Genomic DNA, 16,300 nt, shown 5'->3' on the forward strand with positions numbered 1-16,300 from the left:
ACGACATCAGAATAACAGGTTTTTAATCACATTGTGAGGACACTTGGTTCACACGATGCACTATATATGTGACCACACAAACACACACTAATGGATAACTGTAAACTGATATGGTAACCTTCCTTAAGGTAACCTAAGACAGTGTGACAGACTCTGACTGTAACACTCTGAGTATTGGTGTTGGTTAATGTTAGTCACCCGGGACTCGTGTGATGGGGTGAGGTGTTCTTTGAGACGCAGTAGTCCATTGACCTCACACCTCAAGGATTGTGGGTTGAATTTCATCACGGTTTTGTCTCTGTATGGACATTGAATGTGCTTACTGTAGATTTCTGTTTATCCAAACACAGGTAATTAAGCTGAAGTGAAATCTCTAACATGGCCTTACTATGTGTTTCCCCCCATGCAGTGCACCCGACCTTGTCCTCCTGCCTAACCCTCAAGCTGCAATGAGGAGGTGCACATGGGTAATAGGTAGGTCCAACCTGTAAGGTGAAACCATTACCAAGATCCTTTTTCCCCAGAGAAAGCCATAATAACTAACTACCGCTATTTAGCATCATATATATACTGTATATATATATATATATAATTTCTTTTTTTTGCTAAAGATAGCACAATCACCAGAAAGAGTATCTGTCAGAAAAAAGGTCCTTTTATCATACCATTCCTGTTTTATGTGTGCTATTTTAGTCTTTCTAGTGTTTGCACGATGCACAGTTTTATAGTGAAAGGAAATTGATCCATCCCAAGGGCCTACTGGATTACACAATAAAAAAGAAATGCAATGCAAACGATATTGCTATTCACAAAATCCAATAAAAAATGTGTTCACCAACACTCCAGTGCATGCTCAATAAACCTCCGTAAAACCATTACAGCCAGCAGCCTGAAAACTGCTATATGATAAATTGGATTCTAGAAAATGCTTCAACACAGTGCAAACATTTGAAATACTAGTAACTGTGGCAGAAAACCAGTAGAACACAAAAAATATACTATTTCTTGTCATTTCCTTGGAATCAATGATAGTTTAATAACATTATTCACTCATACCAGCAACTGTTACACTCTGCCACAGCCTGCTTCTTCTTAACAAATACTGTACATGGGCAGTTTTTTTATTATTATTTTTGTCACATGACATTTAGCAGTTTTCCTCAATGTGACCTAGTTGAGAAGACATGTTCAGCCAGACATTTATAGTCAGTAGAGGTATGTCGTTAAATTTACTATTAATTCTGGGTTGCACACTTCATTTATTGTTGATAATTGCGAGTATAAGCTTTCATTGTTAACGTACTAGAACAATACAACACGGTTACAGTGACTAAGTAGCAATACTCATGGATTCATTTTGCGCATCTTTAAAATTATCTATAGACTGAATGCAGAAATAAGCCCACTTCAGGAATAACAAATGAATAAGCAGCGGTTTATGTCAGAATGTCTTCTGGTTAATAAATCTCTGGGCTTTAGTTTCAGTGATGCATTCACCACTCCAGTGTTTGTACCAAGCAGCAGGGTGAAATGTGAAAGGCGTACAACATTTAATTATTAAAGGGGAAAAAATGAGGCAGTTCTCTCACCACGGCTTCTGATTGTGAAGTCAGGGAGGGGGCTCATTCCCATAGCACAGTTAGGTATGCAATACTCCCATGTGAGACAGTGTTCCTAACTTTGTTTTAAGATTTCAGAGTAAATATACATCCTCCTTGGATCTTCCGGCTCTTTGACTCCACCGTAAAAAAAGAAGAAGAGTCCTTCATTTGCTCTTGTTCTTGTCTCTGTGCTATTTTCAAATGAAATAGAAGTCTAGACTCCTCTCCGGTTTCACAATGTATTGACCTACATTTTTTGTTTCCGCGTGTGCCATCATACAGTTTCAGTTTATTGTCGGGAGAAGATACTGTAGAATAAGTCTTATCACTTCACAATATTCCGAACTCACTCCTGTTTAATGAATATCATAAAATATCAGTACTGTTCAGCATGTCACTCATATTTTGTTGGTTTCAGTCATTACTTATTTCAATGAGATCGTTGGTCTATGAGAACATTTTTCATAATAATAATGCAGAAATTAACTTAATAAATTAAGTCAATGAATTATAATTAACATTCAGATTAAAAACAAATGTCTCTTCTTCCAGACTGATGGCTTTTCCCGACATCCATGTGGATTTACCCAGAGGACTCTAGACAGTCCAAAGACATGCTGTTTAGGTGAATTAATGTCTCTAAAATGCTAATTGTCCCAGGCACTGGTTGACCCTGCTCTTTTGATCGTATGTTGCTTTGGATGAAACTTTTATTAATTTAAGAAAAAGTTAAGTGCTAGTTATTGATAAAAAGATAATCAGTGGTAACTACCCAGCTGTAAAATATTCATACATTTATAGATATTTATCCATTTACATTTTTATATGAATTAACAGTGTAACACACTGTTAAGGACATAATGCTAAACAGTCTATATGAGTAGAAACAGGCAGATCAAAATTTCTATGATTGAAGGTGGCATCTTCGTGGTAAGGGGGTATCTTTTAGTCACAGGGAGTCACAAAGAGCCTTGTTAAACTGAGAAATCAGATGGACTTTTGTGCAAGAATCAATGCCAGAGAGTTTTGCTAACTCAGCTTTTCATCCCTCACAAAGTTTCCAATTAACAGTGTTAATAACTTCAAAAGGCACATCTGTAGCCTGGTCTCATTAAGTGGTGCATTTTCCTGGGATGCAAACACAGTATGTTGAGGTAAACATAACAGATGATTTAACGAAGTAGCTGTTGAACCAATTCTTGTGGGAAGAACATATATCAAATTAATTATGTTGTAGCTGAGTAAGCTGTTTCTGCGACTTATAGAACAGCTGCACTATTCATTTGCACTTACTGTATTTTCTTTCTATCCAACAGTTAGGAACTAAATTGTAAAAGAAATTAAACTGCAGTATTTTAATATTTTTATATTCTTAATCTAATGCTACCATATTTTATTAGAAAATAAATTCCTTAATTCTTTAATCTTATAAAGTGCATTGTGTTGCCTTCTGCCATCTCAAAATTCCAATTGTCAGTCATTATTATTCCTTTTTTCCAAAATTATTTGCAAAGTCCAACAAGATTCTTGGTGGAGTGTTTTAAAGTGTCTTTCTCCAAGGTGCAACAAGCTGTTCTGGGCCAAGTGCTGTTTTATGGCAAGTTCTGAAACAGAGACTTGTCTCATAACTGATTTAGGAGATTACAATTTTAACTGGATTATCCATGGTATGCTGAGAGCTAAATACCATTTATTTATTTGGTATGTTCTTTTGGGCCAATGACTTTGGAAATAAATAATAACAAGAATAACAATAACAATAATAATAATAACAACAACAACAACAATAATAATAATAATAATACTAATAATAATACTAATAATAATAATAGGGAATTCAGATTTCATATGTGAAGAGATTTTGCAGTGTGCCATTTTTTTTTGTGGCACAGATATGAAAAGGAATGGAGAGAAAAAAAATCCGACCTGGAAATTCTCCCTCAGATTATTGCTGTGCTTTTTATTGCCACCTCAGGAAGATATTATGAGAGCTTAATATATCTCTATGGTTAATTTGCAAGATACCATGCATCCAGGCCCTGAGGGGACACTATTTTTCCCTACTCTGTTCCCATAGAGAGAGAGACCATGTCAAGCATGAATATTTTAAGAAGGCGGCTGCAATTTTTCTTGCTCCCATTCTTTCAGTTAGAAATCTTTGTTGATGGATGGGAAAAGCTCACTCCACTCCCATAGAATTAAAAACAATCAGAAATAAATAGCAATGAACGACATGCAAGATTTAGGCATTTTCTTTTGTGAAATAAAGTGTTATTAACCTAAAAACATATTTGCAGCAAGTAAGTTGTATAGAAGGCTGTCTCTACACGAATGGAGGGATGTGGATATGCAGTTTGACCTTGAGATGTTATTTTTAGTAACTTTAAATTTTATGCTCACAGCTGTAGAGATGAATGACCCAATAGCTACATAAATGAAAATCCAATCTTCAATGTACATTTTGGTATAAACATGGGGAATGGAATCCATTGTGTGTAGAGGTATCCTGCCATTTGGGTGCATCTCTTTGAGTTTCCCTCTAATGTGCCGTCTGCTAAAATAAATCATGACTCATGATATCAAGTGAGCCAATCCACATCCAGCATCACTCGTCTCCTCTTGAATTGATGGAATTGGAAAGTTTACAGGTGAAAATCCCCAGCTTGAGGTCACATTGCCCTTTTACAGGATCGGAATCGCCCGGTTCTTGAATGGATGCATGGGTTACTATAGCGCTCCTTGCAGGGTCTTGCATATTGCGATTTGTGGTGTTACTGATGAGTGCAATTGACAGGCCTGTGCTAATGGCTGGAATAAGGAACTTAAATCTCCCGGAATGCAGCCACCTGTGTTATATGCAATGCAGGAATTAACATCATAAATATGATATTTTTCTAGATACTATGAAGCTCCATCCATCCATTCATGCATCTTTTAACTGCTTATCCTGTTCAGGGTTACGAGGCGAGGTACCTATTATGTGAAACAAATGTATAATCAATTGTAATGTGCTTCTTTTTTCCAGCTTTGATCCTTAAAATCTTGCTTATTCATTCTGGCCATGCAAATGTATCCATGTGTTCCCTCCTTTTTAAATCATTTTCATTAATAGATGCGGTTAAAGTCAATAAGGAATGAGTCTTTTGCAGGAATCGGCTGATTCCTCATAGTTCACTGTTATGATGCAGGTAGGAATTTCTTCAAGAACCACTAGGTGGCAGTATTAACATGTAATCCACACAACCATCTCCCCTTACCCCTGCCGCCCCCCCCACCCCATTCTGTACACAACAAAGTAATTGCCCGAGGCATAGTTCAAAAGCAGTGGTGCCAACTGATGCAAACCTGGCCCAGCCAGTCAATCGTTATTCATCACAACGTTGCGGGGAAGGCCTGAGAGAAGCCAGAGCACATACATGTCAGCAGGCACTGACTTACCAGCAGTGTGTCCAACACGTTTAACGCCTGCTGCTGCTTGTGCTTAGAAAACTTTATCCAAGCTCTCTAAAGAACTATACTGTACATACACACACACACATATACAGCATATATATATATATATACACACATATATACATATTATAGCCACTTTGATGGATCATGATCAGAAGGTGGAATTCTTTGTGCACCATGTCAAAATTATACGTTTTATGTTTCAAATGACAAATATATTAATTCATTCTGGAAAAATGCCACAAATAATTTGATAGGTCGCATTTATGGGAGTTTGATATTTTGAGCAAGAAGATTTCATTTCATTTTTGCATCCTCTCTGCCCAAACTCACCCCTCCATCTCCAGCGGCTGTTTACCCAGTGACAGTTACAGTGATCTGGAACTAACACTCAGTAGAAGAGGGTGGTGGTGTGCAGCTCGGCAGGCTAAGATGCTGTGCAGCTCGGCAGGCTAAGATGCTGTGCAGCTCGGCGGGTTAAGATGCTGTGCAGCTCCATGGGCTACGATGCTGGGCAGCTCATCAGGCTAAGATGCTGTGCAGCTCATCAGGCTAAGATGCTGTGCAGCTCAACAGGCTACAATGCTGTGCAGCTCCATGGGCTACGATGCTGGGCAGCTCATCAGGCTAAGATGCTGTGCAGCTCCATGGGCTACGATACTGTGCAGCTCCATGGGCTACGATGCTGGGCAGCTCATCAGGCTAAGATGCTGTGCAGCTCATCAGGCTAAGATGCTGTGCAACTCAACAGGCTACGATGCTGTGCAGCTCCATGGGCTACGATGCTGGGCAGCTCATCAGGCTAAGATGCTGTGCAGCTCCATGGGCTACGATACTGTGCAGCTCCATGGGCTACGATGCTGGGCAGCTCATCAGGCTAAGATGCTGTGCAGCTCATCAGGCTAAGATGCTGTGCAGCTCAACAGGCTACGATGCTGTGCAGCTCCATGGGCTACGATGCTGGGTAGCTCATCAGGCTAAGATGCTGTGCAGCTCATCAGGCTAAGATGCTGTGCAGCTCAACAGGCTACGATGCTGTGCAGCTCCATGGGCTACGATGCTGGGCAGCTCAACAGGCTAAGATGCTATACAGTTTGATAGACTAAGATGCTGTGCAGCTTGGCGAGGGAAGATGTTGTGCAGCTCTGCGGGCTAAGATGCTGTGCAGCTCGGCGGGTTAAGATGCTGTGCAGCTCCGCGGGCTAAGATGCTGTGCAGCTCGGCGGGTTAAGATGCTGTGCAGCTCGGCGGGTTAAGATGCTGTGCAGCTCGGCGGGCTAAGATGCTGTGCAGCTCGGCAGGCATTGAGCAAGATCCTCAACCTCAATCACTCCAGGGACTGGCTGACCCTGCTCACCCAATTGTACATCACTGTGGATAAAAGTATCTGCTGAATATGTAAAATCAGTGAGGTGAGTCCTTGGCTGGGGCACATTCACACTCTTACAGTTGCTCCAGATAAACACGAAGAGAAGCAGCCTGAATGGTTAATTTACATGTAGGTTTCCTAAATACACACATTCTTTGCATGTTTCACAGGCTCTTCTCCTCTTTCGAATTCCGTAATTTTAATAGCTCAGCGTCCCCTGAAATTCCACGCCCTTTGGGCAGTCCATCGTTTTCCTCTGAGTAACCACACCAAGCTTACAGAGTAGGTGATTGCACATGATCACCTATTCTAATCTGTTCTTTCACTTTGTTTTAAAGTTAATGAAATTGTCCATTCATCCATACAAGTGGTTATCCAGCACAAGATTACGGAGGGAGGGACCTGGAGCTTATCCCAGGCAGGGGGGCAGGGAAAGCTACCTGTACAGGATGTCGTTGCATCACAGAAGATATACTGTTTACTTGATTTTATTTACTAATGAAGTGCCTTTTAAAACTATATATTTTTTTTTTAACAAATTATAACCTTTGATTATATCCCTGGCTAATACCAACACAAACAAGTTCACACATTTTCCGCACATATTCATTAGGCACAGCATATGAAAATGATCCCTCCTTTGCTCATACGTTCATAAAGTAAGACACTCGTGGCTGCAGAGGCATGGAAGAAGAATTAATATGGTGTTCGGGACTTTGCAGTGCAGTTCTGCACCAATAAATTATTGCTGCGTGAAAAATTGAAAGTGTCATGCAGAGGCTGGCACTGGTCTAAAAAATATCACATTGCAAAACATTAATCAAGATGTTGGTTCCTTAATGTGATTGCAGGTTAGTGACAGTACAAAGAAGTAATGTGCAAAGAGATAGCATAGAGCAGGGCTTTTTGATCAAAGGTCCGCATCAGATTTTTGTTCAAAATCAGAGGTCCAGAACAATTTCTATAACAAAACAGCATTTCATGAACTTTAATGAATTAAGAATAACCTTCAGTAGGCTATAGGCCGGAATGGTGGCTCTGAGGCTGGGGATCTGTGCCAGCCATTGGAAGGTTGCTGGTTTGAATCCCATGAATGCCCAGAGTGATTCTACTCTGTTGGGCCCTTGAGCAAGGCCCTTAACCTGCAGTTGCTTTGTCCTGGGTATGAAGTTAATCTACATCCAGCCCTGCAAACAGGTCCTCCAACTTATAGGGAAACCTTGAGGGTTGGTGGCAGGATTGGCACTCCAGCCACTGGAAACAAACACTCACTCTGGTCCATTTTGGCCTGGTGTGGTGCTGAGGTATCACCTGACATGGCTGCACCCAGGTTCTCATCCCTGAGGTGGTTTGTCATGTGGTGGGTCAGCAACGTGCTGTAATCAGCACATGCTCCTTACTGCTCTCTCTCTCTCCAATATTGGGAACTCGCTGCTTGTTTTGACGGAGCAGACTTTGAGCTCCCTTGGCACAGCGTCTCACATCCCCTCTCTCACTTGCGGGCCTGAATGTGTGTGTATTAGGCATATTTTCCTTGTATTTTGTGGGTTTCTTCTTTATGCACAACCAATAAGGAACCACTTCACCCACCTGAATGATGCAAGCCATCATGCACCACTATGCTCACTACACGGTAGCTAAGGGGCAGGAGAGCATATACCAACCAGTTAGAGGAGATGATTAGGAGACCAGATTTCATAAGGACACAGTGGCAGTTTAACCAGGACATCAAGGCACCACCCCTACTATTTTTAAAGATGCCCAGTTTTATATCTCCTCCAAAGGACAACACCATTGTTACAGCATAGTGCCCCCATCACTGCACTGGGGTCCACACTGACCACAGGGTAGGCTTCCCCATCACTGCATTGAGGTCCACACTGACCACAGGATGGGCTAACCTATTGACTACACCAAGACCACTTCCAGCAGCAACCCAACTTTCCTAACTGGTCTCCTGTCCAAGCACTGGGCAGGCCCAAACTGGCTTAGCTTCAGATTGATTACCTAGTCTGAACAGCAGGTGGTACAGCTACTGGGCTGTGAGTGTGGTCTGCGAGTGTGGTCTGCATTTGCCCGGCAGCCTCTGTGGGATGTTCCCTTGCTTTATATCCTAGAGTGCCTGCGATAGGTCTTACCCGACCACCTCCTGCCACTCTACTGGAAAAGTGACTGGAAGGATGGATAATTTACTCATTCCTACTGCTGAAAGTGGAGCACCACAAATTAAACAGCCTGGTCTGTTCATGCGTGGTTCTGGGGTGGGGGCATAGTGCCCCCATGGCAGCATGCATGGCCCCCCACATGCAGTTGCCATTCAGGGGTGGGGCAGCATGTGGTTCAGCAGGCTATGCACCTGTGACCGGGAGGTTGCCAGTTTCAAGTCCAGCTTCAGCAGAACAGTCACATGCCTGTGGACCTTTACACAGGACTCCTGCCCCCCAGCTCCATGCTGCTGCAGCTGGCTGCCCTTCACTGCCAAGCTTGCTCTGACCTACATATGTGTCCGTGTTTCATGAAGTAGGCAAGTGTCTTTATTATTTACATTTATATATGAGGGCTAAAGTTTTGTGCGCTGGGAACAGGCGAAACACAAACATAAGCACGTTCTCATGGCAGTCTCTTGACGTGGGTGCGCAGGGCGGTCGAGTCACTCCAGGAGGTGAAAAGCGATGTTATCGACAGAAAAAATGTAATCATGCTCGTGGAAGCAAGACAGTCTAAGCAGGAAATATGGGTGTTACATATTCGTAAAAACTGTCAAATGTAACTGCAAAACATTGCATAAACAAACAACTTATTTGGTTTTCGAAACTTTTGCTTCTTAATGCTGGCAATGTAGCGTGATTAATATTTGGAGGACAGTGCGGTCAAATACACTTGGTTCCCCTAACAGAACAACTGACCCCATCTGCCCCCCAGTGGAAGTGGTCTAACCCCTCCTGTTTGTTTAGCTAGTCAGGTTTTTCCATAAAATGTTCTACAGTAATTATCCTGCTTAGAAAAAAAAAAAGTCTTATATTCCTAATTTTACCTTAATACTGTGCAAACGATCAATTTTAAGAACTTTCTTTCATGCACTGCCGATTTAATACAATGGTTTTACTCTAAAAAGAGTAAATAAGACTTGTAGAAACATACCAGTGATCCTGAAATTTAAACTGTATTATCTATTGCTACACATTCATAACTGAATTCAAATTTGATCTTGTTCAGTGGCATTTGGGGGATCAGGTAGTGTAGAGAAAGCAGTTTGAAAGGTTGTGGGTTCATACTGCAGACCAGGAATTACCGAATAATTATATACTGCCACAGCAGGGCACAGCTTGCTGTCCGTATTCCCCACTTTGATATTTCAGCACGCTCTGTAGATCTTTCACATTTTGACTTGAATAGAAAAACATGATGTGACTGGTCAAGGACAAAGTGTTATTTTTATGTTGTGGTAACCATTTTATAAAAATCTGACTGCAATGAAATAAGTAATAAAAAAAACTAAAAATGCCCAAACTCTTCTATTTTGTTTGGTTACTTGTGGTTAAGGTTAGGGCTGGTTAGGGATTAAGGTCGGTATTGTCGGGATTCAGGTTATGCCCATTGAATGATGAATGACTAAGATTGAATGGATGGTCCCCACAAAGATATGATTACATGTCTGCGTGTGTGTGTGCGTGTAGCACTGTTGCCTCGCACCTCCAGGATCTCCTTTGCATCTTCTCTCCATGCCATCTGTACCACTTCCAAATGTAAATAATTCTGTATAGCAACCAAAAGAGCAACAGCAATTAAAAAGACAAAAAAACAAACCGTTTTTTGGCCTCGCCTGATATCTTTTCCGCTCTGCCTTTGATTAATTTCCTGATCAGCGCAGAACAAAACAGCACGTGTCGTGCAGTGGGTTACATCGTGTTTCCATTACTGTGGATTTCAGAGGCGGACAGCAGTTAAATCAGATTGCATGGGGCACATTGTCCTCGAGCCACTGAGACGGTTTCTGCTGGGTGCCTCATGGTGGGTGCCTCCTTTCACTGCAGGAACATCCATCCTTCAGTATACTCGAAGGCTGAGCGAATCCGCTGAACTCTCAGTGTGAGGTAATCATTTACCTGTCATGAAATTTTTGCATCGCTTTTATTTGTCGCCGATGGAATGTGATGAAGCATTCACTGCGGCACAGCTGTTCTCTTGAAGGTGCCTGTGTGTCCGCCCTGTTCCGAGCGTTTGAGTGACGCTCGAAGAAACACGGCGATGCAGAAAGAGTAGCATGCGATAGCAAGTGTTGTCACAATATGGCAAAGTGAATACATTATTAATGCAGTAAAGCTATTGTGAATATTTCAATGGTCCCGGAAAGGCAAGTAAAATACTCGCAGGAAAAATGAAATACAAGGTGCTCAGTCTCCCTCAGTCTACCTTTCACCTAGATAATCTGTCATTTGTATAAAGAGGATCTTTAAAGGATTTTTGTCATTGTACAAGTGGATTACACAAGTACAAGAAGATTTAAAAGCTGCCACCATAATGACATTAATAGCATAAGTTACATGCATGCATGAAAGCTCGCGCGCACACACACACACACACACACACATAAAACAATCAACCTAGTTTTAAACAAATACTATTCAAACATAAGACAGATGGATATATATCTGCAGGAATTCATTGAGAATGACTTTACTAAATAAGCTCTGTACAGTATATATTGAATGGATGTGAAGTAACTATACAAACATATGATGTATACTGACAAGAAAGTGCACTGCACTGTCATTTTGAGAAACTCAAGGTTCTGAAATAATAGTGCAGAAGGGTCAGTCAGTCACAGGAGGATTTGGGGATAAAGGGGTGGGGGAGGGGTGAGATAATGATGGCAGGTGGGGCTCAACCAGGCAACTACTTTGGGGTAGAAGCTGATTCTGAGTCCGGCTGAGTAGGTATGTATGGTCCTTCATCTTTAGCCATCATAGATCATATGCAGGATGGGTGGTCTGAGGTGATCTTGAGGGCCCTGCAGAGACAGCAGTTACTGTAAATGCTCTCGATGTCCGGCAGCTCTAGGCCGGCATTGTGTTCAGCTGTCTTGACTACATCTAGAAGTGCTTTTCAGTCAGTGGCGAAACACCTGCAGCACCAGGCCGTGATGCAGTATGTCAGGATGTTCTCGATGTCGCATCTTTAGAAGGTAACCAAAAGCTGTTATGGCAGACTCCTTGTGAAATAAAGGCACGGTTATGTCTTACTGACTAGAGAGGAGGAGCTCACAGATCATGAGAAGTCCTTCACAATGTGTAAGGAGCAGCTCACAGATCATGAGAGGTCCTTCACAATGTGTAAGGAAGAGCTCACAGATCATGAGAGGTCCTTCACAATGTGTAAGGAGGAGCTCACAGATCATGAGAGGTCCTTCACAATGTTTAAGGAGGAGCTCACAGATCATGAGAGGTCCTTCACAATGTGTAAGGAGGAGCTCACAGATCATGAGAAGTCCTTCACAATGTGTAAGGAGGAGCTCACAGATCACGAGAAGTCCTTCACAATGTGTAAGGAAGAGCTCACAGATCACGAGAGGTCCTTCACAATGTGTAAGGAGGAGCTCACAGATCATGAGAGGTCCTTCACAATGTGTAAGGAGGAGCTCACAGATCATGAGAGGTCCTTCACAATGTGTAAGGAGGAGCTCACAGATCATGAGAGGTCCTTCACAATGTGTCAGGAGGAGCTCACAGATCATGAGAGGTCCTTCACAATGTGTACTTCGAGAAACCTGAAGCTGGGTTTCAGTCTGTGTGGATCAGGAGATGCGGCCAGCACCTGGATTTCCAAAAGTCTGTTATTAGTTCTTTGGTCTTCATGGTGCTGAGAGTTAAAGTTATTTAAACACCATGCAGCCAGCTTTGGCACTTCTTCTCTGCATGGTGTCTCGTCGTTCTTAGAGATCAGGCCTATTGCAGTTGTGTCATCTGCAGATGATGGTGTCCGAGACACCATGGCAGGGTTAATGTCATGGCTGAGGGGTGCACAGAGCCAGGGGTTCAGCACGCAGCCCTGCACAGCTCCTGGGTTGAGTGTTAAGGTGGTAGTGAAGCTGGTGCCCAGTTTCACATCTTCTAATCAGAAAATCCAGTACCCAATTGCAGAGTGGTGCATTTAGGCCTAAACCATGGAGTTTGGATCCCAGTTATTCAGGAATTATTGTGTTGAATGCTGAGCTGAAATCAACAAACAGCAGTCCCGCATAAATGTCATGGTGGTCTTTGCATGTACAAAAATGTGGAGAACAGATGAAATAGTGTTTTCAATGGTGCTGATGCCCCTGAAGGCATGGTAGTGTCTGTTCAGGGTCAGTGGGATGTTGGACATGATGTGGGCCAGCACCAGTCTCTCAAAGCACTTCATGACTGGTGCCACCTGGCAGAAGTCATTGGGAATACGTGCTGCTGAGAACTTTGGCATTGGGATGATTTGTGGCTTTCAGGCAGGTGGGGGCTATAGCCAGGGACAGTGAAAGGATGAAGATTGTGGGAGCACCTCCGTTAGCGAGTTGGCACATTCCTTTAGAATCCGTCCTGGCACGCCATCCAGTCCAGGGGCTTTGCCCACACTGATCTTTTGCAGGGCTCGCTTGATATAATGGGTGCACAGTGCCAGCACTTCATCTTCCACGGATGGTGTGGCCTTAGCGACTGGCTCTGTGTTCGCCTTGTCAAAGAGCACGTAGAAGCTCAGCAGGCATGTGCTGGCAGAGATGAAGCTAGTGTTGTCACTTCTGTAGACTGTGATCGACTTTGGTACCTTGCCATATGTAAATTTAAGATTGTCAAACGGTTATCGTGCTTAATCATCATAAATCACATAAAAAGAGCGATTAATCGCATATTCAGTCGCATTATAACTTGAAAGTAGTGCATGACTCCGAGGAGGGGTGGGCCAACTAATTCAGGACCCCAGCTGAGGCCAACATGAACCGCGTAATGGACACTACTGTGACTGCTACTGCTTGGTCATTGTAATACAGATGCATCCGTAATGAAGAATGACAACTCACTGATTGCCGACAGTCTACAACGTGACCTTTATGGACCAGCTAGCGCCAAGCAGCAGCATAGTCACGCAGGTGACAGCCCTAATATTTAGCCAAAATGACTTGTTCAGATGAAATACAGCCACATCAATGAAAAGAAATCACTTCAAAAATAAAAATATATAATGGCTAGTATTTTTTAGCCTATCACTATCTACGCAAGTTTCTCTTATGAGTGGGGTGCCCTAAAGGGCGGGGCCCTATGTCTCAGAACAGACTCAGAGCAAACTCAGAGCAGGCCTAAGTACCAGCAGAATAACATCCTAAAGGGTGGTGCCCTGTGTCTCAGAACAGACTCAGAGCAAACTCAGAGCAGGCCTAATTACCAGCAGAATAACATCCTAAAGCGTGGGGCCCTGTGTCTCAGAACAGACTCAGAGCAAACTCAGAGCAGGCCTAAGTACCAGCAGAATAACATCCTAAAGGGCGGGGGCCTGTGTCTCAGAACAGACTCAGAGCAAACTCAGAGCAGGCCTAAGTACCAGCAGAATAGCATCCTAAAGGGCGGGGCCCTGTGTCGCACCATAAAGACGACTCTGGCAGGACTAACCATCTCACACTGAGACAAACTTCAAGCAGGCCTAAGTACCGACAGAATAACAAGACACAGGTGTAACTTAGATTGAATGAAGTAACTCAAGTTAATAAAGGAATTAACAAATAACACAGAAATGAATAATACGATGGGGCCCCCAGTAACAATGATTATGATTATCCATGGTGGGGGGGGGGGCGGGGTACGCCTCTGTGTCTGATCAGAAGGTTTCCGGTTCAAGCCCAGCCTCAGCACATCTGTGGGTCCATGAGCATGGCCCTTAATCCCCATTTCCCACTGCACCAGGCAGCTGGCCTTTGTATGTATGTCAGTAGGTTATGAAGTGGTAGCCTGAAACCTACAGGTTTGCGAGGTGGAATCTAAACTCTTACCAAGTGGTACAGAGTTCCTCTGGGTTTCTCCACAGCCCAAACACATGCAGACAGGCTACCTGGCTTCCCTAAATCACCCATCTAAATTGAAAAAGGACATGAATTTCATATTGTTAAAGGTGTTACAGACAGGCAAGTGTATAGAACAATAAGGACCGCAGGAAGGAATGGGGTTTTTATTTGGGTTTGGGAGTGAAGATACTATCGGGAAGGGTTTATTTACCCTACATTTCTGCTTCAGCGAAAGGGAAATATACAGGAAAACAAGACCGATGTCAGGTGTTTGGACGTGGGCTCAGGTTCCTTGCCAGAAAGTGTACTGAGGCCAAGCAGATAACAGAACCCGGTTCCATTAGACAGGTGAAGGACATGACTGGAGTTCGCCCCACCCTTGTATAATTATTACCCAGTGTAACTATTAGCCCCCCTGCTGAAATTAATGATAATTATTATTCCCTGTAAAAATAAACAAACAAACAAATAACTAATGAAAAGCAAATTGGTGTAAAAATAACATCTCTGCAGTCGTCTGTCTGGGATTTTTTCACAGTTGCTCTGGGCGTATTATATCCGATGTGAATTTTTCTTATGCATAGTGTGGAAGTCAGATCTTCCGCAGTAAAACGAAACGTTAGCATGGATTGATCCGTGACCATTTTAAATAGAAACTGCTGTGTCAGTGAAAAAGAAAGAAACTCAGTGGCATAAACCCTCATAAACTTACTTGGAGAAGGGCTGTGAAGATATGAAGGAACTGAAGAACAAGACGACACAAAGTTTAAGACCATATAATAATAATAATAATAATAATAATAGTAATATCCATTCTTTTCAATTGTAATTTTATAAAAGCCTTATTTCTATTAATATTGTGCTCATAACCTCCTGTTTTATGTGTTAAACATATACATATAAACCAATAATGCCAAGGATTGTGTAGGGTTTACCATAGCAGATAATGTCCATCAATCCATCCATTAGCTTCCGCTTGTCCGGGGTTCAGGTAGCAGGGGTAGCAGCTTCAGGAGAGATACCCAGACCTCCCTCTCCCCAGCTACCTTTACCAGCTCCTCGGGGAGGACGACGAGGCGTTCCCAGGCCAGCCGAGAGATATAATCCCTCCAGCGAGTCCTGGGCCTGCCCCGGGGCCTCCTCCCTGTAAGACATGCACGGAAAACCTCTCCGGGTAGCCGCCCAGGAGGCATCTGCACCAGGTGTCCAGACCACCTCAACTGGCTCCTTTCGACGTGGAGAAGTAGCGGTCCTCCACTTGAGGCAATACCTCCTCCCTGACCTGAAGAGGGCAATCCACCCGTTTCTGACTGAGAACCATGGTCTCGGACTTGGAGGTGCTAATCCTCATCCCCGCCACTTCGCACTCGGCTGCGAACCCCCCCAGAGCACGCTGGAGATCCCCAGCAGATGAAGCCAACAGGACGACATCTTGTTGCACAGCTGCAGATAATATCATACGTGTAAAAATTCCTGAAGAAAATTGCAGTGCTGGCATTTTTGTTATCTTTAATCTACTCTGGATACCTGCTGTGTTTTGATCAGTGTTTTATTTTACCATGTTCAAGCTTCGGTCTCTTTTGGTTTTTCAGAGAAAGTACATGTGCTCTAACCTGGTTCTCACAACTGAATTTAATTCTTAATTTAGGAGCATACAGATATTGATAGTACAGTACCACCAGCCATCATGGAGTATGGTACTCCTGAGTTTACTGCTCTGTACATATGCATTTATGTCTCAGAGCATAAAATATTTGCCATTCTCAAGTGGAATCCATTGAAGAGATGCAATTTGGAATTTGAGATGGGTATTGCTTCTGGCAGATGCAAATTCGTAAGAGGACAACTGTTTGC

The sequence above is a fragment of the Paramormyrops kingsleyae genome, chromosome 16 (assembly GCF_048594095.1).
Source record: "Paramormyrops kingsleyae isolate MSU_618 chromosome 16, PKINGS_0.4, whole genome shotgun sequence".
Lineage (NCBI taxonomy): Eukaryota > Metazoa > Chordata > Actinopteri > Osteoglossiformes > Mormyridae > Paramormyrops > Paramormyrops kingsleyae.